We start from the raw sequence: 13,611 nt of genomic DNA, 5'->3' as shown, positions 1-13,611 counted from the left end.
TGGAGAAAAAGAAGTAATACAGAAAATAGAGTCAAACAGTGGAAACATTTGTTTGCTTATGTCATGACAACTGATACTGGTTGAGCAATAAAACTGTTTTATTAAGATGTAAGACTAGTTTTATTCTCTACATATATGCTTTTCAGAGAGTTGTATAATATAGGCGACCAATAGGATATTTAAATGGCTTAATATTGCAGAGAGGAATTATCGCTGTTCAACGGTAAGAGATTGAAAGCTTAGCTTGAAAATGGCCGAGAAATAGTTGCGTTAGTCTAAATATAAAGGATATGCCGGTACCAATGAGAAAGCTTATATTAGACTAGTTGATAAAGCATTACACAATCCTATTATTATTATTATTATTTTTAATAACATCATATTGCAGAGAGATACTCAGTTAATGTCAGAGATACTCGGTTAATTTCAGAAAAGCAATAAAACTGTTTACATCGTTAGCGAGCGATAGTTACATTACTCTTAGTATGGGCAGCATGTCTGGTAGCAAATGGATGGTTTTGTGAACATTTTGCATTACCGTACAATTAGCGGTAGAACTCATCGAAGTGAATAGATTTAACCAGATTTTGAGGTAGTACTCTCTATTTCTAATAATAAATAAAGCAAAATAAGTCAGGATGGTGTGTCAGGACTGTCAAATACTCAATGTGACAGTTGATGTGGAGAATTACAAATATGCAAAATAGAGCAAAAGAGTACATGGTTCATTTTGATGGTTTTATTGCATGCTTGATGTGGATGATTAAAATCGTGGAGTGAGTATAATCTATATTTAGCATAAGAATGAGACAAACTCCATTAGAGATGTGAGCTAGATGAAATGTCTCTGTATAGCCCAGATTGTCTTCTGTTATCACTTAGCCTACCCTCTAAATGCACTAGTCTCTCTATATACACCAGCATGTTACACTAGCCGGTCTTCTGCATACAATTAGCCTGTCTTCGATATACATTAGCCTATGTTCTGAATACACTAGCCCGTCTTCTGTCTTCTGTATGCCCTAGCCTATCTTCTGTATACATTTGTCTCTCTGTATAAACTAGCATCCCTGTATACCTCAAACGGTCTTCTGTAAACACTTGTCTCTCTTTATAACATGTCTAGCCTTTCTTCTGTACACACTAGCTTCTCTGTATACACTAACCAGGCTTCTATATACAATAGCTTCACTCTATGCACTAGCCTCTCTGTATAATCTAGCCTCTCTGTATACCCTAGATAGTGTTCTGCATACACTAGCCTCTCCGTAGAAGCCAGCCTTTATTCTGTATTCACTAGCCTTTCTTCTGTATGCTGTGGTCTTCTATATATACTAGCTTCTCTGTACACCTTTGCTTCTCTGTTAACTCTGTGTAAACTAGCCAGTCTTATGTATACACTCGCTAACTGGATACACTAGACTCTCTGAATACACTAAACCCTCTGTATACCACAGCCTGTCTTCTGTATACACTAGACTGTAAAAACTAGCTAGAATACACCAGCCTGTCTTCTTTACCCACTAGACTCTCTGTATACACCACCCAAAGCTCCAAGAACACGGCTATGAACATCCGGCGGTGGTTTATGAATCTACAGGCGCGCCATGAAAACGCGGGCTCGCGAGTCATTGTAGCGTTAGACACAGCGAAAGCGTTCGACTCGGTAGAATGGCCCTACTTTTGGGAATGCCTCGGAAGCTTCGGATTCGGACCCAACTTCCAGAAATGGATACGTATTCTATACCAGTCGCCTAAGGCCAGAGTTTTTGTCAATGGGTGGATGTCAGAGCAGTTCCCACTGGAGAGGGGAACTAGACAGGGATGTCCCCTGACCCCTCTCCTGTACGCCCTGGTGGCAGAACCTCTGGCCATGGCTATTAGGGCATCCCCAGATATAGAGGGCCTGCGTGTTGGAAATACATTGGACAAAATAGGTCTTTACGCGGACGACACGCTCTTATATTTGGCTGACCAAGGTCCATCTCTCCGGGCTGCGCTGACCATCATTGAACGCATGGGCAATTATTCAGGGCTACGTATGAACTGGGACAAGTCCCAAATTCTCCCTATTGACCAGTTTCCACCACCACAGAACACCCCAGAACTTCCTTTGCAGAGGGTGGGGGAGATTAAATACCTGGGGGTGCAGGTCACAAGAGACCTGAGGGACTACTGCACAAGTAATATAGAATCCCTATTTACGCTGCTCAAACTTAAGACACAGGCCTGGACCAAATTGCCTTTGGGGGTTATGGGCAGGATCAATTTAGTGAAAATGGTACTATTGCCCAAAATTCTATACATGGTCTGGCACGCCCCGCTACGTCTCCCTCTTAGATTATTTAAAAAACTGGAGAGCATCCTCAACACTTTTGTATGGGTTCACGGCCGGCATAAATTGGCCTGGCAGACGCTTAAAAATCCAGCGAACATGGGGGGAGCCTCGCTCCCGGACTTACAAGAATATTACATTGCAGCACAGTTATCCCATCTTCACTATTTTAATACAACAGAGGCCTCTAGATATCGAGCCCTGGTAGGAGACAACCCGGGTAATCCTCCAATGACCCCACTGCAGGCCATCTTCAGGGGCGGACTAGTACACAGGCGGCCTTGTAGATATAATGCTGGAACACCATCAAAAAACCTGGGAAACAGCCTTAAGGAAATTAAATATAGGGCACATACACTCACACACACCACTCTGGGGCAACATCCATTTGGTGGAACTACAACAGCTCCCTGACGCGGGACTTGGGCCTCATACGGGGTGGTATATTTATATCAGGTGATGACGGAGCTGGGTCCGAAGTCATTTCGCTCTCTCCAGGAGGAATTTGCACTACCGCAGCGCCTACAGTTTGGCTACCTCCAATTGCGCCATGCGTTGAAAGCCCAATTTAGAAATACAGAGCTGTCTCTTACACGCCCCCCGCTCATTGATATACTCCTAGACGCAGACTCCAGAAAACTGATTTCCAATCTCTACTCCACACTTCACCTCCCCAAGACAGTAGCAGTCATCTAGAAAGCCAAGGCAAACTGGGAACCAGATCTGGGGGACATTACCGACACTGACTGGGATGAAATCCTAGATAATGTCCCGAAGATGTCTCACAAGCTCTCAGATAGACTGACACAACTATACATTATCCACAGATCATACCTCACACCACAGAGACTTGCTAAATTCAGACCAGACCAGCTGTCCCGCTTGTGGTCACAACCCCGGTACGTTCTATCACCAAATCTGGGAATGTGATAAATTGCAGCCGTACTGGCTACAGGTAGTTCAATTCTTACACAATGTCATGTGCTCTCCAGTGGCACCAGGCCCAAGACTATGTATCTTGGGACTGCTGCCAGACATCGACATCGAAAATTATCAAGCAACATTTATTCACAAAACCCTGTCTGTAGCTAGGAAGGCAGTAGCACGTATGTGGATGAGGAGTTCTCCTCCAACTATTGGCGACTGGAAAAGGGATGTCAACAACATGCTGCCGTTTAAAAAATTGATATTTCAACACAGGGGATGTTTACAAAAGTTTTCCAAAATATGGGACAGATGGATAGGTGATGGGGAAACCTGTATGTAAAATTGGATAAATGCAGGGGTTAACTACAGCAGCGTCAGGATGAATCGGCAATACGACACAGAGTAAAAGAAGGAAACAGGAAAACTACCTACTTGCAGGGGGGGGGTAGGGGTATGGTATAACAAGTGCATTTTCCCCTGGTCGTTCACGGCATGATGTGTTAGTTGTGTATTCTGATGACTCTGTAACATCTGATTGGCTTGTACTGCTATGCCATTACTCTGTTTCATGAGTTTGTTTTATTGAGTGTTGAACATGTTTGTAAAGTTGGTTTTCCCCCCAAAAAAAAAAAAAAAAAGGCCTTCTCCGCGTCCGTTGACAACATAAGCAAGGGCCTTCCCTGTACATGTGCTGCATGGATTAAATTGAGGTCTCGAGCCGTATTGTCTCTAGCTTCCGACTTATTTTTTGTTTTTTTGCTTGTTTCCCAAGGTGACCATCTTGGCGTTTGTCAAGGGGGTTGAAAGTGCCTGAAGAGATTGCCTATGGGCACATCACCCTGAAAGCACCCGATCTCGTTTGATGTTGGAGGCTAAGAGTCTGGCCTTTTTAGTACCTCGATGGGAGACCGCCTGGGAATACCAGGTGTCGTAGACTTCTTTTTATGTTGTTGGCGTTGACCTGTTTTTTTTTCGCTTGTTTCCCAAAGTGACCATCTTGGTGTTTGTCAAGAGGGTTGAGAGTGCCTGAAGAGATTGCCTATGGCCACATCACTCTGAAAGCACCCAATCTCGTCTGATCTTGGAGGCTAAGAAGAGTCGGGCCTGGTTAGTACCTGGATGGGAGACCACCTGGGAATACCAGTTATTGTAGGCTTCTTTTTATGTTGTTGGCGTTGATTCGTTTTTTTTTTCCGCTTGTTTCCCAAGGTGACCATCTTGGCATTTGTCAAGAGGGTTGAGATTGCCCAAAGAGATCGCTTACAGCAGCATCACCCTGAAAGAGCCCTATCTCTTCTCTTCTTTGAGGCTAAGAAGGGTTGGGCCTAGTTAGTACCTGGATGGGAGATGGCATTGGAATACCAGGTGCCGTATTCTTCTTTTTATGTTGTTGACATTGACTTGTTTTTTTTCGCTTGTATCTCAAGGTGACTATCTTGGCATTTGTCAAGAGGGTTGAGAATGCCTAAAGAGATTGCCTATGGGCACATCACCCTGAAAGCGCCCGATCTCCTCTGATCTCAGAGGCTAAAAAGGGTTGGGCCTTGCTAGTACCTGGATTGGAGACCACCTGGGAATACTAGGTGCTGTAGGCTTCTTTTTATGTTGTTGGCCTTGACCTGTTTTTTTTTCACTTGTTTCCCAAGTTGACCATCTTGGCGTTTGTCAAGAGGGTTGAGAGTGCCCGAAGAGATCACCTACGGCCCCATCACCCTGAAAGCGCCCAATCTCGTCTGATCTCGGAGGCTAAACAGTGTCGGGCCTGGTTAGTACCTGGATGGGAGACCACCTGGGAATACCAGGTGCCATAGGCTTCTTTTTTTATTTTTTTATTTAGTAGTATGCGACATACAATGCAAAGGCAACTTCACAGAATGTGTGATACAAATAGTTACAAACAAATGATCATATTGCATGGATATCAGAGCCAATGGCAAGAAGTCCGAGGAGAATAGCAAGTGTAAATCTTTGCGGTCATATCAAGATGAGATTAAAGCTCCATCTCGTTGGGATCCTCTACCACTTATAATATTATTGATACGAGCCCTGCTACCCTCGAAGAGTTTAGATATCCATAGATAGGGGAAGAGTATTGTGTAGTAGTCAAATGGGGTCGGAACATACCATTTTCTTTTCCCTTTTTTGAGTTAAGAAGGGAAATAGTAGAACTGAAAGGAGGGAGAAGGGGAAAGAGAAGATTGGGGAAGGAAATGGCAGAAAAGGAAAAGAAGGGGTAAGGGGGTGTCGTGGGTAGAGTGGATAGGGTGGGGTCCCCTCCCAGGGAGCAAGAGACGCCCTCGGCTCACCAGCTCATCAGCTGTTCAACGTTTGGAACAGCGATATCCAACGATCACCATGAGCTTACTATGTCTCGCGGAGGTATTCTTCCGAAAATCTCACTGGGTCCAGTAGAAGAATCTGTTCCCATGTTCCTCCGTTTTATCCCTCATTGTGGCAGTCAGGTCTTCCATTCGTTCAATATCATTTACCCTTGCGAACCACTGGGTCACCGTTGGAGCAGATTGCTGTTTCCACTGACTTGGGATGCAGGCCCTAGCTGCATTGAGGAGATGTTTAAGTAAAGATTTATGATAACGCTTTCTCGACATAGGAGTTAGATTGAGAAGAACTGCTGCGGGATCATTGGCTAAGGAAATGTCTGTGAACTTGTGGATGAGTCTCAGGACAAGCTGCCAGAATGTTTGTAATTTAGGGCATTCCCAGAAAATGTGGAGAATGGTGCCAGCCTGTTGCTCACAGCGCCAGCAGCGGTCAGATTGACCATGGAATATTTTGGCCAACACCACCGGTGTACGATACCAGCGTGTGATCAGCTTATATGAGATCTCCTGATATTTACTGCAGAGTGACGACTTATGGGCGAAAAAGAGTATTCTGTCCTTCTGTGGTTTGGAGAATGTAGTTTGTAAGTCCCTTTTCCATTTAGCTAGGAAGGGCGGATCCGTGGAGGATTGTGCGTCTGTCAGGATTTGGTAGGACCTAGAGAGGGAACCACGAATTGGGCCATCATCCAGGCAAAGTTCCTCGAAGGGGTGGAATTGTCTAGAGAAGAACGAATGGTTAGGTAGTGATCCGAGGAAATGGATGAGCTGTCTAGCTCTCCAGCTATACAATGCAACAGGTACTTGCTCTAGCAGTATGGTGCCCATGGGAATCCAGCCCGTGGGTCCAAGAAATAGGGCTGCTCTCAGAAGCCCTTTCAGGGCTTGCCTGGTAATGACCTGGTCAGACAGGCCCGGAGGGAATCTAGGATGTCCAATAATTGGGGTCATAGGAGAAGGGAAGTTAGTCAGGTGGTAAAGGTGAAAAAAACTATCCATCTCGGCGAGCGAGGGGCCAATTAACGGGTGAGTAGTCACACAGGGCTCCAATGGCCTCCCCGCCCAAGGCAGACCAGCCAGTGGAACCCGCGCCATCTCCTGCTCTAGCTTGACCCATAGCTTCAGTTCCCCATGCCGGCACCAGTCAACCACCCGTGTCATGTGAGTCGCTGTGTAATATAGAGCAGGGTCCGGGAAGCCAATACCTCCCCACAATTTCGGTCGCAATAGCATTGCCCTACCAATACGCGTATGTTTGCCACGCCAGAGGAACTTGATAAAGATTGAGCGAACCGCATGAAAGAAAGTCTGGGGTATTTTGATAGGTAAGGCTTGTAGTAGATACAGAGTCGTGGCATCGCGTTCATCTTCAACACATTACAGCGTCCGAACCATGACAGAGCTAGTGGGTCCCATCTTTTAAGGTCCGCTGTAAGCCCATTGGCTTCTTTTTATGTTGTTGGCTTTGACCTGTTTTTTTCGTTTGTTTCTCAAGGCGACCATCTTGGCGTTTGTCAAGAGGGTTGGGCGTGTCTTGAAGAGAACGCTTACGGCCACATCACCCTGAAAGCACCCAATCTCGTCTGATTTCAGAGGCTAAGCAGCGTCAGGCCTGGTTAGTACCTGGATGGGAGACTGCCTAGGAAGACCAGGTGCCATAGAAGGATCTGGTCTGGCTAGTGTCTTCATTGGGAGATCGCCTGGGAATACTGGATGCCGTAGGCTTCTTTTTATGTTGTTGGCTTTGACCTGTTTTTTTTTAGCTTGTTTCCCATGGTGACCATCTTGGCCTTTGTCAAGAGGCTTCAGAGTGCCCAAAGAGAGTGCCTACGGCCAAATCACCCTGAAAGAGCCCAATCTCATCTGATCTCGGAGGCTAAGCAGCGATGGGCCTGGTTAGTACCTGGATGGGAGACAGCCTGGGAATACCAGGTGCCGTAGGCTTCTCATTATGTTATCGGCGTTGACCTGTTTTTTTTCCTTTGTTTCCCAAGGTGACCATCTTGGCATGTGTCAAGAGGGTTGAGAGTGCACTAAGACATTGTCTACGGGCACAACACCCTGAAAGCGCCCACTCTCGTCTGGTCTCAGAGGCTAAGCAGGGTTGGGCCTGGTTTGTACCTGGATGGGAGTCCGCCTGGGTTTTCCAGATGCCGCAGGCTTCTTTTTATGTTGTTGGTGTTGATCTGTTTTTTTCGCTTGTTTCCCAAAGTGATCATCTTGGCATTTGTCAAGAGGGTTGAGAGTGCCTAAAGAGATCGCTTACAGCCGCATCACCCTGAAAGCACCCTATCTCTTCTGATCTCTGAGGCTAAGAAGGGTTGGGCCTAGTTAGTACTTGTATGGGAGACGGTCTTAGAATACCAGGTGCCGTATTCTTCTTTTCATGTTGTTGGCGTTGACCTGTTTTTTTTTCGCTTGTTTCCCAGGGTGACCATCTTGGCATTTTCAAGAGGGATGAGAGTGCCCAAAGAGATTGCCTATGGGCACATCACCCTGAAAGTGCCCAATCTCCTCTGATCTCAGAGGCTAGAAAGGGTCGCGCCTTGTTAATACCTGGATGGGAGACTGCCTGGGAATACTAGGTGCTGTAGGCTTCTCTTAATGTTGTTGGCGTTGACTTGTTTTTTTTGTTTGTTTCCCAAGGTGACCATCTTTGCGTTTGTCAAGAGGGTTGAGCGTGCCTGAAAAAATCTACTATGGCGGCATCACCCTGAAAGAGCCTGATCTCAGAGGCTAAGCAGGGTTGGGACCTGGTTAGTACCTGGATGGGAGACCGCCTGGGATTTCTCAATGCCATAGGCTTTTTTTTTAAATTCTTGGCATTGACTTATTTTTTTTTGCTTGTTTCCCAAGGTGACCATCTTGGCTTTTGTCAAGAGGGTTGAAAGTGCCTGAAGAGATTGCCTACAGGCACATCACCCTGAAAGCACCCAATCTCGTTTGATGTTGTCGGCTAAGAAGAGTCGGGCCTTGTTAGTACCTGGATGGGAGACCGCCTGGGAATACCAGGTGTCGTAGGCTTCTTTTTATGTTGTTGGCGTTGACCTGTTTTTTTCCGCTTGTTTCCCAAGGTGACCATCTTGGTGTTTGTGAAGAGGGTTGAGAGTGCCTGAAGAGATTGCATATGGCCACATCACTCTGAAAGCACCCAATCTCGTCTGATCTTGGAGGCTAAGAAGAGTCAGGCCTGCTTAGTACCTGGATGGGAGACCACCCGGGAATACCAGTTATTGTAGGCTTCTTTTTATGTTGTTGGCGTTGATTCGTTTTTTTTTTTTCGCTTGTTTCCCAAGGTGACCATCTTGGCATTTGTCAAGAAGGTTGAGAGTGCCCAAAGAGTTCACCTACAGCAGCATCACCCTGAAAGAGCCCTATCTCTTCTCATCTCTGAGGCTAAGAAGGGTTGGGCCTAGTTAGTCCCTGGATGGGAGATGGCTTTGGAATACCAGGTGCCGTAGTCTTCTTTTTATGTTGTTGACATTGACCTGTTTTTTTTCGCTTGTATCTCAAGGTGACTATCTTGGCATTTGTCAAGAGGGCTGAGAATGCCCAAAGAGATTGCCTATGGGCACATAACCCTGAAAGCGCCCGATCTCCTCTGATCTCAGAAGCTAAACAGGGTTGGGCCTTGCTAATACCTGGATTGGAGACCACCTGGGAATACTAGGTGCTGTAGGCTTCTTTTTATGTTGTTGGCCTTGATCTGTTTTTTTTTCCACTTGTTTCCCAAGGTGACCATCTTGGCGTTTGTCAAGAGGGTTGAGAGTGCCCGAAGAGATCACCTACGGCCCCATCACCCTGAAAGCGCCCAATCTCGTCTGATCTCGGAGGCTAAACAGTGTCAGGCCTGGTTAGTACCTGGATGGGAGACCACCTGGGAATACCAGGTGCCATATTTTTTTATTTAGTAGTATGCGACATATAATGCAAAGGCAACTTCACAGAATGTGTGATACAAATAGTTACAAACAAATGATCATATTGCATGGATATCAGAGCCAATGGTAAGAAGTCCGAGGAGAATAGCACGTGTAAAGCTTTGCGGTCATATCAAGATGAGATTAAAGCTCCATCTCGTTGGGATCCTCTACCACTTAAAATATTATTGATACGAGCCCTGCTACCCTCGAAGAGTTTAGATATCCATAGATAGGGGAAGAGTATTGTGTAGTAGTCAAATGGGGTCGGAACATACCATTTTCTTTTCCCTTTTTTGAGTTAAGAAGGGAAATAGTAGAACTGAAAGGAGGGAGAAGGGGAAAGAGAAGATTGGGGAAGGAAATGGCAGAAAAGGAAAAGAAGGGGTAAGGGGGTGTCGTGGGTAGAGTGGATAGGGTGGGGTCCCCTGCGGTCCCCTCCCTGGGAGCAAGAGACGCCCTCGGTTTACCAGCTCATCAGCTGTCCAACGTTTGGAACAGCGATCTCCAACAATCACCATGAGCTTACTATGTCTCGCGGAGGTATTCTTCCGAAAAGTGAAACTGGGTCCAGTAGAACCATCTGTTCCCATGCTCCTTTATCCCTCATTGTGGCATTCATTCAATATCATTTAACCTTGCGAACCACTGGGTCACCGTTGGAGCAGATTGCTGTTTCCACTGACTTGGGATGCAGGCCCTAGCTGCATTGAGGAGATGTTTAAGTAAGGACTTATGATAACGCTTTCTTGACATAGGAGTTTGATTGAGAAGAACTTCTGCAGGATCATTGGCTAAGGAAATATCTGTGAACTTGTGGATGAGTCTCAGGACAGGCTGCCAGAATGTTTGTAATTAAGGGCATTCCCAGAAAATGTGGAGAATGGTGCCAGCCTGTTGCTCACAGCGCCAGCAGCGGTCAGATTGACCGGGGAATATTTTGGCCAACACCCCCGGTGTACGATACCAGCGTGTGATCAGCTTATATGAGATCTCCTGATATTTACTGCAGAGTGACGACTTATGGGCGAAAAAGAGTATTCTGTCCTTCTGTGGTTTGGAGGATGTAGTTTGTAAGTCCCTTTTCCATTTAGCTAGGAAGGGCGGATGCGTGGAGGATTGTGCGTCTGTCAGGATTTGGAAGGACCTAGAGAGAGAACCACGAATTGGGCCATCATCCATGCAAAGTTCCTCGAGGGGTGGAATTGTCTAGAGAAGAACGAATGGTTATGTAGTGAACCGAGGAAATGGATGAGCTGTCTAGCTCTCCAGCTATCCAATGCAACAGGTACTTGCTCTAGCAGTATGGTGCCCGTGGGAATCCAGCCCGTGGGTCCAAGAAATAGGGCTCCTCTCAGAAGCCCTTTCAGGGCTTGCCTGGTAATGGCCTGGTCAGACAGGCCCAGAGGGAATCTAGGATGTTCAATAATTGGGGTCAAAGGAGAAGGGAAGTTAGTCAGGTGGGAAAGGTGAAAAAAACTTTCCATCTCGGCGAGCGAGGGGCCAATTAACGGGTGAGTAGTCACACAGGACTCCAATGGCCTCCCCGCCCAAGGCAGACCAGCCAGTGGAACCCGCGCCATCTCCTGCTCTAGCTTGACCCATAGCTTCAGTTCCCCATGCCGGCACCAGTCAACCACCCGTGTCATGTGCGTCGCTGTGTAATATAGAGCAGGGTCCGGGAAGCCAATACCTCCCCACAATTTCGGTCGCAATAGCATTGCCCTACCAATACGCGTATGTTTGCCACGCCAGAGGAACTTGATAAAGATTGAGCGAACCGCATGAAAGAAAGTCTGGGGTATTTTGATAGGTAAGGCTTGTAGTAGATACAGAGTCGTGGCATCGCGTTCATCTTCAACACATTACAGTGTCCGAACCATGACAGAGCTAGTGGGTCCCATCTTTTAAGGTCCGCTGTAAGCCCATAGGCTTCTTTTTATGTTGTTGGCTTTGACCTGTTTTTTTCGTTTGTTTCTCAAGGCGACCATCTTGGCGTTTGTCAAGAGGGTTGGGCGTGTCTTGAAGAGAACGCTTACGGCCACATCACCCTGAAAGCACCCAATCTCGTCTGATTTCAGAGGCTAAGCAGCGTCAGGCCTGGTTAGTACCTGGATGGGAGACTGCCTAGGAAGACCAGGTGCCATAGAAGGATCTTGTCTGGCTAGTGTCTTCATTGGGAGATCGCCTGGGAATACTGGATGCCGTAGGCTTCTTTTTATGTTGTTGGCTTTGACCTGTTTTTTTTTAGCTTGTTTCCCATGGTGACCATCTTGGCCTTTGTCAAGAGGCTTCAGAGTGCCCAAAGAGAGTGCCTACGGCCAAATCACCCTGAAAGAGCCCAATCTCATCTGATCTCGGAGGCTAAGCAGCGATGGGCCTGGTTAGTACCTGGATGGGAGACAGCCTGGGAATACCAGGTGCCGTAGGCTTCTCATTATGTTATCGGCGTTGACCTGTTTTTTTTCCTTTGTTTCCCAAGGTGACCATCTTGGCATGTGTCAAGAGGGTTGAGAGTGCACTAAGACATTGTCTACGGGCACAACACCCTGAAAGCGCCCACTCTCGTCTGGTCTCAGAGGCTAAGCAGGGTTGGGCCTGGTTTGTACCCGGATGGGAGTCCGCCTGGGTTTTCCAGATGCCGCAGGCTTCTTTTTATGTTGTTGGTGTTGATCTGTTTTTTTCGCTTGTTTCCCAAAGTGATCATCTTGGCATTTGTCAAGAGGGTTGAGAGTGCCTAAAGAGATCGCTTACAGCCGCATCACCCTGAAAGCACCCTATCTCTTCTGATCTCTGAGGCTAAGAAGGGTTGGGCCTAGTTAGTACTTGTATGGGAGACGGTCTTAGAATACCAGGTGCCGTATTCTTCTTTTCATGTTGTTGGCGTTGACCTGTTTTTTTTCCGCTTGTTTCCCAGGGTGACCATCTTGGCATTTTCAAGAGGGGTGAGAGTGCCCAAAGAGATTGCCTATGGGCACATCACCCTGAAAGTGCCCAATCTCCTCTGATCTCAGAGGCTAGAAAGGGTCGCGCCTTGTTAATACCTGGATGGGAGACCGCCTGGGAATACTAGGTGCTGTAGGCTTCTCTTAATGTTGTTGGCGTTGACTTGTTTTTTTTGTTTGTTTCCCAAGGTGACCATCTTGGCGTTTGTCAAGAGGGTTGAGCGTGCCTGAAAAAATCTACTATGGCGGCATCACCCTGAAAGAGCCTGATCTCAGAGGCTAAGCAGGGTTGGGACCTGGTTAGTACCTGGATGGGAGACCGCCTGGGATTTCTCAATGCCATAGGCTTTTTTTTTAAGTTCTTGGCATTGACTTATTTTTTTTTGCTTGTTTCCCAAGGTGACCATCTTGGCTTTTGTCAAGAGGGTTGAAAGTGCCTGAAGAGATTGCCTACAGACACATCACCCTGAAAGCACCCAATCTCGTTTGATGTTGTCGGCTAAGAAGAGTCGGGCCTTGTTAGTACCTGGATGGGAGACCGCCTGGGAATACCAGGTGTCGTAGGCTTCTTTTTATGTTGTTGGCGTTGACCTGTTTTTTTTCCGCTTGTTTCCCAAGGTGACCATCTTGGTGTTTGTCAAGAGGGTTGAGAGTGCCTGAAGAGATTGCCTATGGCCACATCACTCTGAAAGCACCCAATCTCGTCTGATCTTGGAGGCTAAGAAGAGTCAGGCCTGCTTAGTACCTGGATGGGAGACCACCTGGGAATACCAGTTATTGTAGGCTTCTTTTTATGTTGTTGGCGTTGATTCGTTTTTTTTTTTTTCGCTTGTTTCCCAAGGTGACCATCTTGGCATTTGTCAAGAAGGTTGAGAGTGCCCAAAGAGTTCACCTACAGCAGCATCACCCTGAAAGAGCCCTATCTCTTCTCATCTCTGAGGCTAAGAAGGGTTGGGCCTAGTTAGTCCCTGGATGGGAGATGGCTTTGGAATACCAGGTGCCGTAGTCTTCTTTTTATGTTGTTGACATTGACCTGTTTTTTTTCCGCTTGTTTCCCAAGGTGACTATCTTGGCATTTGTCAAGAGGGTTGAGAGTGCCCAAAGAGATTGCCTATGGGCACATAAGCCTGAAAGCGCCCGAT

General features: G+C 46.7%; 9 pseudogenes; all 9 read left to right on the top strand.

The window, feature by feature from the left end:
- The first annotated feature begins 4,299 nt into the window (after window positions 1-4,299).
- LOC143946062 (5S ribosomal RNA) lies at window positions 4,300-4,418 on the top strand (annotated as a pseudogene).
- Window positions 4,419-4,738: 320 nt separating this feature from the next.
- LOC143949190 (5S ribosomal RNA) lies at window positions 4,739-4,857 on the top strand (annotated as a pseudogene).
- A 100-nt stretch (window positions 4,858-4,957) lies between these two features.
- LOC143947137 (5S ribosomal RNA) lies at window positions 4,958-5,076 on the top strand (annotated as a pseudogene).
- A 2,353-nt stretch (window positions 5,077-7,429) lies between these two features.
- Window positions 7,430-7,548, top strand: LOC143946935 (5S ribosomal RNA; annotated as a pseudogene).
- Window positions 7,549-8,727: 1,179 nt separating this feature from the next.
- Window positions 8,728-8,846, top strand: LOC143949336 (5S ribosomal RNA; annotated as a pseudogene).
- A 321-nt stretch (window positions 8,847-9,167) lies between these two features.
- Window positions 9,168-9,286, top strand: LOC143949473 (5S ribosomal RNA; annotated as a pseudogene).
- A 101-nt stretch (window positions 9,287-9,387) lies between these two features.
- On the top strand, window positions 9,388-9,506 carry LOC143948927 (5S ribosomal RNA; annotated as a pseudogene).
- Window positions 9,507-11,837: 2,331 nt separating this feature from the next.
- Window positions 11,838-11,956, top strand: LOC143946934 (5S ribosomal RNA; annotated as a pseudogene).
- Window positions 11,957-13,136: 1,180 nt separating this feature from the next.
- Window positions 13,137-13,255, top strand: LOC143948429 (5S ribosomal RNA; annotated as a pseudogene).
- Window positions 13,256-13,611: the final 356 nt, after the last annotated feature.

This window comes from Lithobates pipiens, unplaced genomic scaffold (genome assembly GCF_037356315.1).
Source record: "Lithobates pipiens isolate NorthernLeopardFrog02 unplaced genomic scaffold, aLitPip1_a1.2 Scaffold_30, whole genome shotgun sequence".
Lineage (NCBI taxonomy): Eukaryota > Metazoa > Chordata > Amphibia > Anura > Ranidae > Lithobates > Lithobates pipiens.
The sequence above is the reverse complement of the archived record's forward strand: the minus strand, read 5'-3'. Positions and strand labels throughout refer to the sequence as shown.